We start from the raw sequence: 18,112 nt of genomic DNA, 5'->3' as shown, positions 1-18,112 counted from the left end.
TAGTGGGTTTCAGTAGGCCTTTAAACAAGTTGTGTTAACATTTAGTGGTCAATGGTACGGAATATGTACTGTACTGTGTAAACTGTACTGTTTCATATCATGTATTCTCTTCCTTCCTTTACTTTTACTTTGCAATCTGCTAGTAAAAGTTTCAATCGATCAATCAAACAACCTGCAAATCAGATGGGAAATTAGAGGGAACATTGTTTGGGGGTATCCATAATACGGCGATAGGGAGAAGTTTTTATTTACACGATAATTCGGATGTGTCTATACTTCCGTGGCAGAGGCTCCGCCGAACCCCTAGGGTTCGATCAAACCCAGGTTAAGAACCACTGGTTTAAGCATTAGACACCTTTTTACCTGCACCCTGCCTCCCGCTGTCGTCTGCATATTGTGATCACGACAAACCCATGTTCCCGACATCTACGAAGCAATTAGCTACCTGCTGCCACCTACTGATATGGAAGAGTATTACACGGTTACTCTGCCGATCTCTAAACAGCACAGACACTCAGCAACGGCACATTTGCAGATTATAATTGCTTTTTTTTTTACCCAATTAGGAGAAATTACATAATCTCCCACGGCACACCAGACTGTATCTCACGGTACACTAGTGGTTGAAAAACACTGAGCTAGGTAATATAAGAACTTCATTACCCAGCATGCCACAGTAGTGAAGCGCATGCGCTGTTGAGTGTTGTATGTAGCCAGCCAGTTGTTGTTATGAGCACACTGTGGAGTAAAATCTTGAGAACTCCGTCAACACGCCTCGTCTGCATTTTATATGATTACACAAGACCACACAACAATGATCTAGATCAGGGGTGTCCAAAGTGCGGCCCGGGGGCCATTTGCGGCCCGCAGGTAATATTTTAACGGCCCGTGGCACATTCTAAAAATACGATTAAAAAAAATTAAAAACAGAAAAAGTGGAATAAAAGAGCAAACAGGTGAAATGTAACAATAAAATGTTTCTTTCTTTAAAAAATAATAATGAATCAAAATCAATGTCATTATGAATTATTGACCTATTCAAGGCTCCAATTACGTCACATGAAATATTCCACTTTGAGACATTTTTTGGGGAAAATGTTGCATATTTTGTGTTTTTTCCATAAAAAAACAGGGTTTTCTTTGACAAAAAGAGCATACAGCGTAAATCTTTTAAAAAAAAACTTTATATTGACAGATAGACCTAATGTTGATCTGGAGATTTAAACCTTGGATAATAATAATAATACTAAATAATGACACATTTTAAATATTTTTTTGACCTAAACCCTTTGGGGTCCCCGGGATCAAGTCTGAGTGGAGGCCTGAATGTATATTTTTTATACATATATTGTATTGGTTTTTAAAATAAAAAATATCAAAATGGCCCCCGCTTGCTTTGATATTTCAAGGCCTACTGAAACCCACTACTACCGACCACGCAGTCTGATAGTTTATATATCAATGATGAAATCTTAACATTATAACACATGCCAATACGGCCGGGTTAACTTATAAAGTGACATTTTAAATTTGCCGCTAAACTTCCGGTTCGAAACGCCTCTGAGGATGACGTATGCGCGTGACGTAGCCCGGCGAACACGGGTATGCCTTCCACATTGAAGCCAATACGAAAAAGCTCTGTTTTCATTTCATAATTCCACAGTATTCTGGACATCTGTGTTCGTGAATCTGTTGCAATTATGTTCATTGCATTATGGAGAAGGAAGCTGAGCAAGCAAAGAAGAAAGTTGTCGGTGCGAAATGGACGTATTTTTCGAACGTAGTCAGCAACAACAGTACACAGCCGGCGCTTCTTTGTTTACATTCCCGAAAGATGCAGTCAAGATGGAAGAACTCGGATAACAGAGACTCTAACCAGGAGGACTTTTGACTTCGATACACAGACGTCTGTAGAGAACTGGGACAACACAGACTCTTACCAGGATTACTTTGATTTGGATGACAAAGACGCAGACGTGCTACTGTGAGTATGCAGCTTTGGCTTCTAAACATTTGATCGCTTGACCGTATGTGCGCAACTTTTTTTTGCGTATGTACGTAACTTTTTAAAAATATATAAGCTTTATGAACCTTGGGTTAGGTGAACGGTCTTTTGGGCTGAGTGATTGTGTGTGTTGATCAGGTGTTTGAATTGTATTGGCGTGTTCTATGGAGCTAGGAGCTAGCATAGGAGCTAGGAGCTAGCATAACAAACACGCAGGTGTTTTTATGCAGGATTAATTTGTGGCATATTAAATATAAGCCTGGTTGTGTTGTGGCTAATAGAGTATATATATGTCTTGTGTTTATTTACTGTTGTAGTCATTCCCAGCTGAATATCAGGTCACCCCCGGCTCTCACAGCATCTTCCCTATCTGAATAGCTTCAACTCCCCACTAGTCCTTCACTTGCACTTTACTCATCCACAAATCTTTCATCTTCGCTCAAATTAATGGGGAAATTGTCGCTTTCTCGGTCCGAATCTCTCTCACTTCATGCGGCCATCATTGTAAACAATAGGGAACTTTGCGTATATGTTCAACTGACTACGTCACGCTACTTCCGGTAGGGGCAAGCCTTTTTTTTATCAGATACCAAAAGTTGCAATCTTTATCGTCGTTGTTCTATACTAAATCCTTTCAGCAAAAATATGGCAATATCGCGAAATGATCAAGTATGACACATAGAATAGATCTGCTATCCCCGTTTAAATAAAAAAAATTCATTTCAGTAGCCCTTTCAGTGTGGCCCTCAGCGGGAAAAAGTTTGGACACCCCTGATCTAGATCGTTTCAGTCTTATTGTTTGCTGGCTCAGTACAAATTATTATGTATGCGATGAAAACAATTTTTAGAGATATTAATATATCTATATAATATATTATTGTCGAAAAGTGCTTATTGGGACGATGTTTTCATTCCTTTCAAAAGTTGTTATTTTCTGCTGCTGCACTTGTCATATTTCATTCTGCTCCGATATTCTGTACTTTTGATGCTTGTTTCGGGACTATAATCAATAAATTAATAATATAATGTAACTTCCTCCAGTTCCAACATTTGATAATATGCTTATTTCCACATTCTCCATATTCATGCTCTCTTCCGCACTTTCCACAAGTCACTTTTGCCCACCCATAAAAACACCGTATTGGCAGTGGAATATTTTGTTTTATTTTACAAACCCCGTTTCCATAAGAGTTGGGAAATTGTGTTAGATGTAAATATAAACGGAATACAATGATTTGCAAATCATTTTCAACCCATATTCAGTTGAATATGCTACAAAGACAACATATTTGATGTTCAAACTCATAAACATTTTTATTTTTTTTGCAAATAATCATTCACTTTAAAATTTGATGCCAGCAACACGTGACAAAGAAGTTGGGAAAGGTGGCAATAAATACTGATAAAGTTGACGAATGCTCATCAAACACTTATTTGGAACATCCCACAGGTGTGCAGGCTAATTGGGAACAGGTGGGTGCCATGATTGGGTATAAAAGTAGATTCCATGAAATGCTCAGTCATTCACAAACAAGGATGGGGCGAGGGTCACCACTTTGTGAACAAATGCGTGAGCAAATTGTTGAACAGTTTAAGAAAAACCTTTCTCAACCAGCTATTGCAAGGAATTTAGGGATTTCACCATCTACGCTCTGTAATATCATCAAAGGGTTCAGAGAATCTGGAGAAATCACTGCACGTAAGCAGCTAAGCCCGTGACCTTCCATCCCTCAGGCTGTACTGCATCAACAAGCAACATCAGTGTGTAAAGGATATCACCACATGGGCTCAGGAACACTTCAGAAACCCACTGTCAGTAACTACAGTTGGTCGCTACATCTGTAAGTGCAAGTTAAAACTCTCCTATGCATGGGCAACGTTATAACAACCCCAGAACGCAGTCAGCTCATGCTGGCTTTTCCACGTTGCGTCTATAACAAGTCCGGAAGTGTTCTGTGGTCCTCAATTTGGTCCGGAGGACACGACGTCCACAGTTTCCATGGACGTCGTGTCCTCCGGACCAAAGAGGAAAAGAACCATCCGGATTGTTATAGACGCAAAGTGGAAAAGCCAGCATGTGTGATGGTATGGGGGTGTATTAGTGCCCAAGACATGGGTAACTTACACATCTGTGAAGGCACCATTAATGCTGAAAGGTACATACAGGTTTTGGAGCAACATATGTTGCCATCCAAGCAACGTTACCATGGACGCCCCTGCTTATTTCAGCAAGACAATGCCAAGCCACGTGTTACATCAACGTGGCTTCATAGTAAAAGAGTGCGGGTACTAGACTGGCCTGCCTGTAGTCCAGACCTGTCTCCCATTGAAAATGTGTGGCGCATTATGAAGCCTAAAATCGCACAACGGAGACCCCCGGACTGTTGAACAACTTAAGCTGTACATCAAGCAAGAATGGGAAAGAATTCCACCTGAGAAGCTTCAGTTCCCAAACGTTTACTGAGTGTTGTTAAAAGGAAAGGCCATGTAACACAGTGGTGAACATGCCCTTTCCCAACTACTTTGGCACGTTTTGCAGCCATGAAATTCTAAGTTAATTATTATTTGCAGAAAAAAAAAAAAGTTTATGAGCACCCACCTGTTCCCAATTTGCCTGTTCACCTGTGGGATGTTCCAAATAAGTGTTTGATGAGCATTCCTCAACTTTATCAGTATTTATTGCCACCTTTCCCAACTTCTTTGTCACGTGTTGCTGGCATAAAATTCTAAAGTTAATGATTATTTGCAAAAAAAAAAAAATGTTTATGAGTTTGAACATCAAATATGTTGTCTTTGTAGCATATTCAACTGAATATGGGTTGAAAAGGATTTGCAAATCATTGTATTCCGTTTATATATACATCTAACACAATTTCCCAACTCATATGGAAACGGGGTTTGTACATTAAGTGAGAAAATATGAAGTACTTTATTGACACATATCATTTCCAGGTGTTTGCAAGCCAGATAAAATGATGTCGCGGGCCAGATCTGGCCCCTGAATTTGACATCTGTGCTCTAGCGCCTAGTGACCCTGTAGCATAATTGAGCCTTTTATGTTCCCAAACCTTAAAGGCAAGTTTCATTTGTCCATCTTTAACACTTTCATTCTCAACATTTGACTTGGTATTGTTTAGATCCATTTTTTTATTCACAAAATAATCCAATTACCACAAAAAAATGTCTGTTAATGACACTGAACACAGCATCTTTTTTACAGCTTATGTTTCCGTATGTCCTCCTTTATTACCCCTCGCGAGACAGAGGTCAATTCAACCCTTATTCTTTATGAACCTCAGTCTCAAACCAGACCGTGTCAGAACCAGAACCACCACTCCCAAGAGCAATGCTGCACAAACAAAAACACATCGAAACCTCAGACTACAAACAAACCAGTTGTCGGTTTCTTTTATTGAAATGAAGTGGTAGGATACATATTGACCAGCTTGTGTTACGTACACAACCATGTGACACACGTTATTGGTGGTGATGTTAAATTCGACTGTTTTGAATGTCTCAGAAAGTTGTTAAAATCCCGCAGCTTCATTTGTCTGCTGCTGTTTGTTCTCCCCGGCACACGTGTGTTTGTGGAGCTGGTACTGATAAAAGAACCTTTCATCACACACGCTGCAACGGTACACTTTCTCTCCTGTGTGTTTCCTCATGTGTCTCTTCAAATATTGACTCCGCGTGTAACTCACCCCACAGACCGAGCAGGTGTGAGGTTTGTCCCCGGTGTGTAGTCTCATGTGTACCTTCAAATATTGATTTTGCACAAAACCTGTACCACATACTGAACAGGAAAAGGGTTTTTCCACGGTGTGTATTTTTGCATGTGCCGCCAAACGCACTTTGTCAGAGAATCTCTTGCCCACACACCGAGCACAAGAATGGTTTCTCTCCCGTGTGGCTCGTCATGTGTTTTTTCAAGTACGAGTCACGTATGAAATCCATGCCGCAGACTGAACAGGTGAAAGGTTTTTCTCCGGTGTGTATCCTCACGTGTATCTTTAGATATTCCCTCCGCACAAAACCTTTACCACAGATCGAACAAGCGAACGGTTTCTCCATGGTGTGTTTTCTCAAGTGCACGTTCAAATGTGCGGTCTGAGAGAACGTTCTACCGCAAACCGAACACATGAACGGTCTGTCCCCGGTGTGCGTTCTCATGTGTGTCTGCAAACAGTGACTCGCTACAAAACCTTTACCGCAGACTGAACAGGAGAAGGGTTTCTCTCCAGAGTGTATTCTCGCGTGTGCTATCAAGTGTGACTTCCAAAGGAACCTTTTAGCGCAAACTGAACACTCGAGTGTTTTCTCCGCGTGATATCTCATGTGTTTATTTAGATTTGTCTCTGTGACAAAAGTGCTGTCACAGTGGGAACATTTAAAGCGGGTGTTGTCAGTGTGACATGTCTTATCATCTTTAGAGTCTTCATCATCAGTGTCAGTAAAGTGTGACGTGTCGTCACTCTCTGATAGTGGAGCTATGAGGTTGTCAGCTTCTGTTGTCATGTGTTTGTGTTGAACTGCTGCTTGGAGGCTCCGCCTCTCTCGTCTCCTCACTTTCACCTTTGACCTCATCACCTTCACTCTTCACAATGACAACGATCACTGGGAACTCCTCCAGTCCTTCAAAACGATCCGCACCCTGACTGATGCTGCGATCCTCGTCCTCATCTTTAATATGGGGGGGCTGCGGCTGCTCTTCTTCCACCCTGGAGCCCAACTCCGGCCGCTCAGAGGGAAGATGATTCTTCACTGACGTCTGCAGGACACAAAAACAAAAGTGTGCTTATAGAGCACAGATCCTTGTGTTACCACCAAACTACGTATTTGGTGAGCACTCACAGGTTAAAGGCCTACTGAAATGACATTTTTTTTATTTAAACGGGGATAGCAGATCTATTCTATGTGTCATAATTGATGATTTCGCGATATTGCCATATTTTTGCTGAAAGGATTTAGTAGAGACATCGACGATAAAGTTTTGGTCGCTGATAAATAAAAGCCTTGCCTGTACCGGAAGTAGCGTGACGTCGCAGGTTGAAAGGCTCCTCACATTTCCCCATTGTTTACACCAGCGGCGAGAGCGATTCGGACCGAGAAAGCGACGATTACCCCATTAATTTGAGTCAGGATGAAAGATTCGTGGATGAGGAACGTGAGAGTGAAGGACTAGAGTGCAGTGCAGGACGTATCTTTTTTCGCTCTGACCGTAACTTAGGTACAAGCTGGCTCATTGGATTCCACACTTTCTCCTTTTTCTATTGTTGATCACAGATTTGTATTTTAAACCACCTCGGATACTATATCCTCTTGAAAATGAGAGTCGAGAACGCGAAATGGAAGGATAGACAGAAGATCAACAATACTATTAAACCATGGACATGTAACTACACGGTTAATGCTTTCCAGCCTGGCGAAGCTTAACAATGCTGTTGCTATTGACGCCATTGAAGCTAACTTAGCTACGGGACCTCGTCAAAGCTATGATAAAAACATTAGCGCTCCACCTACGCCAGCCAGCCCTCATCTGCTCATCAACACCCGTGCTCACCTGCGTTCCAGCGATCGACGGAGCGACGAACAACTTCACCCGATCATCGATGCGGTCGGCGGCTAGCGTCGGATAGCGCGTCTGCTATCCATCTCAAAGTCCTCCTGGCTGTGTTGCTGTAGTCCGCCGCTAATACACCGATCCCACCTACAGCTTTCTTCTTTGCAGTCTCCATTGTTCAATAAACAAATTGCAAAAGATTCACCAACACAGATGTCCAGAATACTGTGGAATTTTGGGATGAAAACAGAGCTTTTTGTATTGGATACAATGGTGTCCGAATACTTCAGTTTCAACGATTGATGTCACGCGCATACGTCATCATACATAGACGTTTCCAACCGGAAGTTTAGCGGGAAATTTAAAATTGCACTTTATAAGTTAACCCGGCCGTATTGGCATGTGTTGCAATGTTAATATTTCATCATTGATATATAACTATCAGACTGCGTGGTCGGTAGTAGTGGCTTTCAATAGGCCTTTAAAATGCAGCGTTGGTCAAAATCAGCTTTTAATGTGGTTAAGAAGAACTATGAGCTCTGGGAGATAACACTCTTGGGCCATATTTTCTTAGAAGATTTTGAGACACTATCTTAAACAAGCCTCGGGACGATGGAGACGAGGACAAGGGGACAAAAAGACAATTGCCTATGCAACCAAGCATCTTTTCGTGTCGTTCTGGCCAGTTGTGGGTCCTAGGGGCGGCATGGCGTAGTGGGTAGAGCAACCGTGCCAGAAACCTGAGGGTTGCAGGTTCGCTCCCCGCCTCTTACCATCCAAAAATCGCTGCCGTTGTGTCCTTTGGGCGGGACACTTCACCCTTTGCCCCCGGTGCCACTCACACCGGTGAATTGAATGATGAATGATAGGTGGTGGTCGGAGGGGCCGTTGGCACAAATTGCAGCCACGCTTCCGTCAGTCTACCCCAGGGCAGCTGCGGCTATGAAAGTAGCTTACCAACCACCAGGTGTGAATGATTGATGGGTTCTACATGTAAAGCGACTTTGGGTACTTAGAAAAGCGCTATATAAATCCAAGTATTATTATTATTATTAAACGGCTGTCAGAGTGTCCCAACTTGTCAGATTACATTTTCAGCCATCTACTTTCCAGGTGAGAGGCATGCTTTTATGATCTACAATAAGCTTCCAAGGGGGCAGGGAAGCAAGGAAACAGCAGACCACTCGATGATGTAAACATAGGGACACACGGTAGTAATCACGTCACCACTATAAATAGTTTGTCTGCGTTAGCGCTTGTAATAACAATATCACTAATACATCGTTAATAGAGATAAATGCTTTAAAATGTAATATCGGAAATGATTGGTATCGGTTTCAAAAAGTTACATTTATGACTTTTTAAAACGCCGCTGTACGGAGTGGTACACGGACGTAGGGAGAAGTACAGAGCAGTTGCGTCTCCCAGTCATACTTGCCAACCCGGGAGACTCCCAAATTTCAGTGCCCCTCCCAAAAATCTCCCGGGGCAACCATTCTCCCGAATTTCTCCCAGACAACCATATTGGGGGTGTGCCTTAAAAGGTACTGCCTTTGCATGCCGGCACAACCACATCATATCTACGGCTTTTCACACACACAAGTGAATGCAAAGCATACTTGGTCAACAGCCATACAGGTCACACTGAGGGTGACCGTATAAACAACTTTAACACTGTTACAAATATGCGCCACACTGTGAACCCACACCAAACAAGAATGACAAACACATTTCGGGAGAACATCCGCACCGTAACACAACATAAACACAACAGAACAAATACCCAGAACCCCTTGCAGCACTAACTCTTCCGGGACGCTACAATATACACCCCCCGCTACTCCCAACCCCGCCCACCTCAACCTCCTCATGCTCTCTCAGGGAGAGCATGTGCCAAATTCCAAGCTGCTGTTTTGAGGCATGTTAAAAAAAAATAATGCACTTTGTGACTTCAATAATAAATATGGCAGTGCCATGTTGGCATTTTTTTTTCCATAACTTGAGTTGATTTCTTTTGGAAAACCTTGTTACATTGTTTAATGCATCCAGCGGGCCATCACAACAAAATTAGGCATAATAATGTGTTAATAATTCCACGACTGTATATATCGGCATCGGTTGATATCGGAATCGGTAATTAAGAGTTGGACAATATCGGAATATCAGCAAAAAAGCCATTATCGGACATCTCTAATCGTTAATATTCAAGTCCAGACATTTAAACAGTTGCCGCTTTTTGAATGATTATGTATTGGACTTTTTGGACAGAGTTTTGTTTAATTTATTCAATATTTAGAATGCATTTTAAAAAAATCCCTCCGTTGTCATGTCTTTCATAATGATTGTGAACGATAGGCAATATTCCAAAAATGGTGCAGTTCCCCTTCCAAAATGTTTCTGTTGTGGTATTGTCCAACAAAAAAAAAGAATCCTTGGTAAAAATGTCATAGTGTGTAAAATGAAGTGGCAGGAATGTTAAGGATGGCAATACTTACTGTGATAGAACATCATTCTCAAATGTTCCAATCATATTTGTCACTACAAACAAGTATTTGAAATGGTGTGAGAACAAAGTGTTTCAAGTAACAAGGAAATATATATACCGTATTTTTCGGAGTATAAGTCGCACCGGCCGAAAATGCACAATAAAGAAGGAAAAAAACATATATAAGTCGCACTGGAGTATAAGTCGCATTTTTTGTGGAAATGTATTTGATAAAAGCCAACACCAAGAATAGACATTTGAAAGGCAATTTCAAATAAATCAAGAATAGTGAACAACAGGCTGAATAAGTGTACGTTATATGAGGCATAAATAACCAACTGGTATGTTAACGTAACATATTATGGTAAGAGTCATTCAAATAACTATAACATATAGAACATGCTATACGTTTACCAAACAATCTGTCACTCCTAATCGCTAAATCCCATGAAATCTTATACGTCTAGTCCAATGGTTTTTAACCTTGTTGGAGGTACCGAACCCCAGCAGTTTCATATGCGCATTCACCGAACCCTTCTTTAGTGAAAAATAAAATGATGTTTTTTTTCAAATTCAAGACAAAGTTATATGTTTTTGGTAACACTTTAGTATGGGGAACATATTCTAAGTAACAAAGACTTAATTTAGAGTTATTTGGTTAGGGTTAGGGCCAGGGTTAGAGGGTTAGGGTTATAATAAGGCCATGCCGAATAAGGCATTAATAAGTACTTAAAGGCCTACTGAAATGAAATTTTCTTATTCAAACGGGGATAGCAGATCCATTCTATGTGTCATACTTGATCATTTCGCGATATTGCCATATTTTTGCTGAAAGGATTTAGTAGAGAACATCGACGATAAAGTTCGCAACTTTTGGTCGCTGATAAAAAAAGCCTTGCCTGTACTGGAAGTAGCGTGACGTCGCAGGTTGAAAGGCTCCTCACATTTCCCCATTGTTTACACCAGCAGCGAGAGCGATTCGGACCGAGAAAGCGACGATTACCCCATTAATTTGAGCCAGGATGAAAGATTTGTGGATGAGCAACGTGAGAGTGAAGGACTAGAGTGCAGTGCAGGACGCATCTTTTTTCGCTCTGACCGTAACTTGGGTACAAGCTGGCTCATTGGATTGCACACTTTCTCCTTTTTCTATTGTGGATCACGGATTTGTATTTTAAACCACCTCGGATACTATATCCTCTTGAAAATGAGAGTCGAGAACGCGAAATGGACATTCACAGTGACTTTTATCTCCACGACAATACATCGGCGAAGCACTATAGCTACGGAGCTAACGTGATAGCATTGTGCTGAACTGCAGATAGAAACAAAATAAATAAACCCCTGACTGTAAGGATAGACAGAAAATCAACAATACTATTAAACCATGGACATGTAACTACACGGTTAATGCTTTCCAGCCTGGAGAAGCTTAACAACGCTGTTGCTAACGACGCCATTGAAGGTTAACTTAGCTACGGGAACTCACAGAGCTATGCTAAAAACATTAGCTATCCACCTACGCCAGCCAGCCCTCATCTGCTCATCAACACCCGTGCTCACCTGCGTTCCAGCGATCGATGGCGCGACGAAGGACTTCACCCCATCATCGATGCGGTCGGCGGCTAGCGTCGGATAGCGCGTCTGCTATCCAAGTCAAAGTCCTCCTGGTTGTGTTGCTGCAGCCAGCCGCTAATACACCGATCCCACCTACAGCTTTCTTCTTTGCAGTCTTCATTGTTCATTAAACAAATTGCAAAAGAATCACCAACACAGATGTCCAGAATACTGTGGAATTTTGCGATGAAAACAGAGCTTTTTGTATTGGATTCAATGGGCTCCGAATACTTCCGCTTCGACCGTTGACGTCACGCGCAAACGTCATCATATCGAAACGTTTTCAGCCGGAAGTTTGGCGGGAAATTTAAAATTGCACTTTATAAGTTAACCTGGCCGTATTGGCATGTGTTGCAATGTTAACATTTCCTCATTGATATATAAACTATCAGACTGCGTGGTCGGTAGTAGTGGCTTTCAGTAGGCCTTTAATTTAGAGTTACTGGGTTAGGGTTAGAGGGTTAGGGTTATAATAAGGCCATGCCAAATAAGGCATTAATAAGTACTTAATAATGACTAGTTAAGAGCCAATATGTTACTAATTTGCATGTTAACAAGCAACTAATTAATGGTGAATATGTTCCCCATACTAAAGTGTTACCATGTTTTTTTTACTGGTGCACAAAATGAAGCGTGCATGAACATCACCTTGTTCAAACAACAAAGCCAACACAGTGCATAAACTCACAACAAATTACACACCTGCAAATCAGTGTGACTTCTGCTGTTGCCGTATCTGTAATACGCCGATAGGGAGAAGTTTGTATTTACACGATGAGTTGGGTGTGTCTTGACCTCCGCCGAACCCCTGAGCCCGACTCACCGAACGCCTAGGGTTCCATCGAACCCAGGTTAAGAACCACTGGTCTAGTCTCTTGCGTGAATGAGCTAAATAATATTATTTGATATTTTACGGTAATGTGTTAATAATTTCACACATAAGTCGCTCCTGAGTATAAGTCGCACCCCCGGCCAAACTATGAAAAAAACTGCGACTTATAGTCCAAAAAATACGGTACCTTTTTTATGTTTGCATAGTATGTATATATTATTAATGTTGTAAATAAAAACCTTCATATATCTAGAAAGGGTGGTCCTAAAGTGGTAGGCATTTTTGGGAGGTCTGAAGAAGGTAAGAAATAGAAGAATGTGTTCTGTCAGCCTCCCAAGTGAACACAAGCCAGAGAGAGTTCCTTTGATAAAGAAGGTAAAAAAAAGGAGGGAGAGTGTGCAGCAAAGTACAAAAGGGGCCATTCACTCCCCAGCTGCGGCCCGCACCTTTTAGCTGATAAAGGCATGCGGACTTAATCACATTTCTTTCCTTGTTTGTGTGCGCGCGCCTACCGCGGCCTTGGGGAGTTCAGATGAGGGAAAAAAAGGAAGGCGGAGGGCGTCTGTGTGACTCCTCAGCCCAAACTCCTGCATGTTCCAACTGATAAGTGAGGATTTATTCTCCCATGTGTGGGCCGCACTAAATGTCCTTAGAGGTTAGACTAGATGACTAAAAAGGGAGGAGTCTCTTTAGCAAACAATTGAAACTTACATTCATTCTATTCGTTGATATCCATAGCTAGCAAAGTACAAAACCCAAAACCAGTGAAGTTGGCACATTGTGTAAATGGCAAATAAAAACAGAATACAATGATTTGCAAATCCTTTTCAACTTATATTCAATTGAATGCACTACAAAGACAAGATATTTCATGTTCAAACTGAGAAACGTAATTTTTTTTTGCAATTAATAATTAACTTAGAATTTCATGGCTGCAACACGTGCCAAAGTAGTTGGGAAAGGGCATGTCACCACTGTGTTACATGGCCTTTCCTTTTAACAACACTCAGTAAACGTTTGGGAACTGAGGAGACACATTTTTGAAGCTTCTCAGGTGGAATTCTTTCCCATTCTTGCTTGATGTACAGCTTAAGTTGTTCAACAGTCTGGGGGTCTCCCTTGTGCTATTTTAGGCTTCATAATGCGCCACACATTTTCAATGGGAGACAGGTCTGGACTACAGGCAGGCCAGTCTAGTACCCGCACTCTTTTACTATGAAGCCACGTGGCTTGGCATTGTCTTGCTGAAATAAGCAGGGGCGTCCATGGTAACGTTGCTTGGATGGCAACATATGTTGCTCCAAAACCCGTATGTACCTTTCAGCATTAATGGCGCCTTCACAGATGTGTAAGTTACCCATGTCTTGGGCACTAATACACCCCCATACCATCACACATGCTGGCTTTTACACTTTGCGCCTATAACAATCCGGATGGTTATTTTCCTCTTTGGTCCGGAGGACACGACGTCCACGGTTTCCAAAAACAATTTGAAATGTGGACTCGTCAGACCGCAGAACACTTTTCCACTTTGTATCAGTCCATCTTTGATGAGCTCAGGCCCAGCGAAGCCGACGGCGTTTCTGGGTGTTGTTGATAAATGGTTTTCGTCTTGCATAGGAGAGTTTTAACTTGCACTTACAGATGTAGCGACCAACTGTAGTTAATGACAGTGGGTTTCTGAAGTGTTCCTGAGCCCATGTGGTGATATCCTTTACACACTGATGCTGCTTGTTGATGCAGTACAGCCTGAGGGATGGAAGGTCACGGGCTTAGCTGCTTACGTGCAGTGATTTCTCCAGATTCTCTGAACCCTTTGATGATATTACGGAGCGTAGATGGTGAAATCCCTAAATTCCTTGCAATAGCTGGTTGAGAAAGGTTTTTCTTAAACTGTTCAACAATTTGCTCACACATTTGTTGACAAAGTGGTGACCCTCGCCCCATCCTTGTTTGTGAATGACTGAGCATTTCATGGAATCTACTTTTATACCCAATCATGGCACCCACCTGTTCCAAATTAGCCTGCACACCTGTGGGATGTTCCAAATAAGTGTTTGATGAGCATTCCTCAACTTTATCAGTATTTTTTGCCACCTTTCCCAACTTCTTTGTCACGTGTTGCTGGCATCAAATTCTAAAGTTAATGATTATTTGCAAAAAAAATAAAAAATTTAAGGGTTTGAACATCAAATATGTTGTCTTTGTAGCATATTCAACTGAATATGGGTTGAAAATGATTTGCAAATCATTGTATTCCGTTTATATTTACATCTAACACAATTTCCCAACTCATATGGAAACGGGGTTTGTACTTTTGGAAACCGATACCGATAATTTCTGACATTACATTTTAAAGCATTTATCGGCCGATAATATCGGCAGTCCGATATTATCGGACATCCCTAATTGTGCACATTGAAACCCCCAAAATGTGCTCTTTTTTTGGTACAGAGTGATTGCTGTATACTCAGAGGAATGGTGCGTTCAAGGACCACAGAACAGAGTGGGACACCACAGGAATAATAGATAATACCAATAGGTTGTATTTGTAACACACTTTTCATTTAAAATAAAATTTAAAGTGCCATTAAAACAGATAAAATACTACGACTAAAACACTGTTATTCGTCAACAATTTTTTTTGGCGAACCCGGAAGCGCCAAATCTGCTTTTGTGAGTTTTTTGGCGTTATGTGGGTGTTGTGCTTACCTGGACTGTGATGAAGCTGTGAGGACTCAGGTGGTTTGTCTTCATGCTCTTCAGTCTTCACAGAGACAACAGTCAGTGGAAACTTGGTGAGATCAGCTTCCTCCTGCCCTAGAAGACACTCTCCCTCCTGAGTGGTCCACACTTCCTCCTCTTCCTCTTTAATGTGAGGGGGCTGTGGATCCTCCTCTTCCTCTTTAATGTGAGGGGGCTGTGGATCCCCCTCTTCCTCTTTAATGTGGTGGGGCTGCTGGACGTCTGTTGGGTAAATAAAAAAGAGCGAATAGAAATAGTTTTTGACTGATACTGTTAACACAATGACATTATTCACATTTTTTGTGTGTTGTTTTAAAATTGTGTAGCTAACCATAACTTAAATATCATGGAAACAGGAAACCTTTTTATTTCCAAAACTACCTAAAACATTCAAGTAGAGATGTCCGATAATATTGGTTGCTTTGAAATGTAATATCGGAAATTATCTGTATCGGTTTCAACCTCCCGATTTTCCTGGGAGACTCACGAATTTCAGTGCCCCTCCCGAAAATCTCCCGGGGCAACCATTCTCCCGAATTTCTCCCGATTTCCACCCGGACAACATTATTGGGGGCGTGTCTTAAAGGCCCTGCCTTTAGCGTCCTCTACAACCTGTCGTCACGTCCGCTTTTCCTCCATACAAACAGCGTGCCGGCCCAGTCACATAATATATGCGGCTTTTACACACACACAAGTGAATGCAAGCATTCTTGATCAACAGCTATACAGGTCCCACTGAGGGTGGCCGTATAAACAACTTTAACACTGTTACAAATATGTGCCACACTGTGAACCCACACCAAACAAGAATGACAAACACATTTCGGGAGAACATCCGCACCGAAACACAACAGAACAAATACCCAGAACCCCTTGCAGCACTAACTCTTCCGGGACGCTACAATATACACCCCCGCTACCACCAAACCCCGCACCCCCCGAATTCGGAGGTTTCAAGGTTGGCGAGTATGCTCTAGTATACTCTGGACCGAAGCTGTGTGCCTTCATCGTTTTGTAGCTGTTGTTTTGAGGCATGTTTAAAAAATAAATACAAATAATGCACTTTGCGAAAGCAGTGTTTCCCACACATTCATTTATTTGTGGTGGCCCGCCACAAAAGAATTACGTCCGCCACAAATAAAAATAAAAATATTTTTTTTGTTGTTGTTGTCCTTTCCAGCTTCTCAGGCAAATCATATAGTTGATGTAGATGCCCATATAGGCTGTTCAGATTTACTTTACAAAAGAGAAGTGTAGGATACTTCTCTTGTTGCCTTATTTGTATTTGACCACTACTGTTTTATGTTTATCTGTTACTGACTGTGGCAGGACACCTCTGCCTCTGTTTCACTTTATGTTGCTGGTAAATTATATGGTTGTAGTAGTAGGCTAAAGTTAAATTATTTAGTATGCACTGATTAAAGGGGCAGAGCTTTAGGAGACATTTCAGCTTTTATATTTTATAAGATATATTTTTTGTAAGAACCACAATTAATAAATATATTTCAGTGAATAACTTATTGTTCAAATCTGTATATAAATATGTACATGAAGTGTTGTAATTATATTGTAAAATGGATGGATGGATGGATGGATGTTTAAAACAAAACTGTTAGTATTAATTAGTAAGTATACAATTTTTGAGCCTTTTTAGAGAAAATCATATCATTGTAGTAAATTATGCAAATTACTCGATGATGTCATGGTGGCCACGCCCCCACCGCCACAAGTATCTTGGCAGTTTATGGGAAACACTGCAAAGGACTTAGAGTTAGTTTTATTTGCAGACGACACAACTGCTTTCTGTTCAGGAGAGAACACACAGAAGATAATACAAATAATAACAGAAGAAATGAACAAATTAAAAAGACGGTTTGACAAAAACAGACTATCTCTGAATCTCAGTCAAACTAAAATAATGCTATTGGATAACAGTAGAAAAGAGCATCATACACGAATACAAATAGACGGCGTAGACATCGAAAGGGTAAAAGAAACCAGATTTTTGGGAGTATTAATAGATGATCAAATGAACTGGAAATCTCATATACAAAACATACAACATAAGGTGGCAAAAAACATTTTAATAATGAATGAAGCAAAATACGTCCTGGGCCAAAAATGACTTCATATTCTCTACTGCTCGCTAGTGTTACCATATCTGACTTATTGTGCAGAAATGTGGGGAAATATATACAAATGTGCGCTACATTCGCTAACCGTGTTACAAAAAAGATCAGTTAGAATAATACATCATGTTGGACATACAAACCCTTTATTTATTGAGTTAAAAATAGAGAAAGAACTGCGCGCCATCTTGGATTCCTTCTTTACATAAACACAAATAAATGGACCTTCACCGGAAAAACTTTTTTTCTGAGTAGTGTCATTAAAAAAAGATAGGATGTTCTAAAGGTGAAATGTGACGATGCTGACCTGCTCTGTGCGACTCCAACCGAGACTTGAAAACATCTTCCATAAATGGACGTTTTTTTTTGCTCGTTCTCCTCTTCCTCGCCCTTTTATCTCCGACTCTACGAATATTTCTTCAACAGCCGCAGTTAGCTGAAGAGTTATTGATGTGTCATCCCTGATGTGATACCGAGAAATATGCACCAAGTCAAGAACAAACGCAGCTGAAACGTCCTTCTGACATTTCTCAAGTACATTGACTCTTCTTTCTCTTCTTCTTCCTCTTCCTCTTCTTCCTCTCCTTCCTCTCCTTCTGGCGAGTTGCAGTAGCTCAAAAGGTGCACAACGCCACCTGTTGTACCGGAGTATGTAGCAGGGCTCATTATCTACTAGTATTACAAAATCTGCAAATATCTCTTTAAAAAAAAATCATCTACACTTGTAGACACACTTGTA

This window comes from Entelurus aequoreus, linkage group LG14 (genome assembly GCF_033978785.1).
Source record: "Entelurus aequoreus isolate RoL-2023_Sb linkage group LG14, RoL_Eaeq_v1.1, whole genome shotgun sequence".
Taxonomy (NCBI): domain Eukaryota; kingdom Metazoa; phylum Chordata; class Actinopteri; order Syngnathiformes; family Syngnathidae; genus Entelurus; species Entelurus aequoreus.
This window is presented reverse-complemented; position numbering follows the sequence as displayed.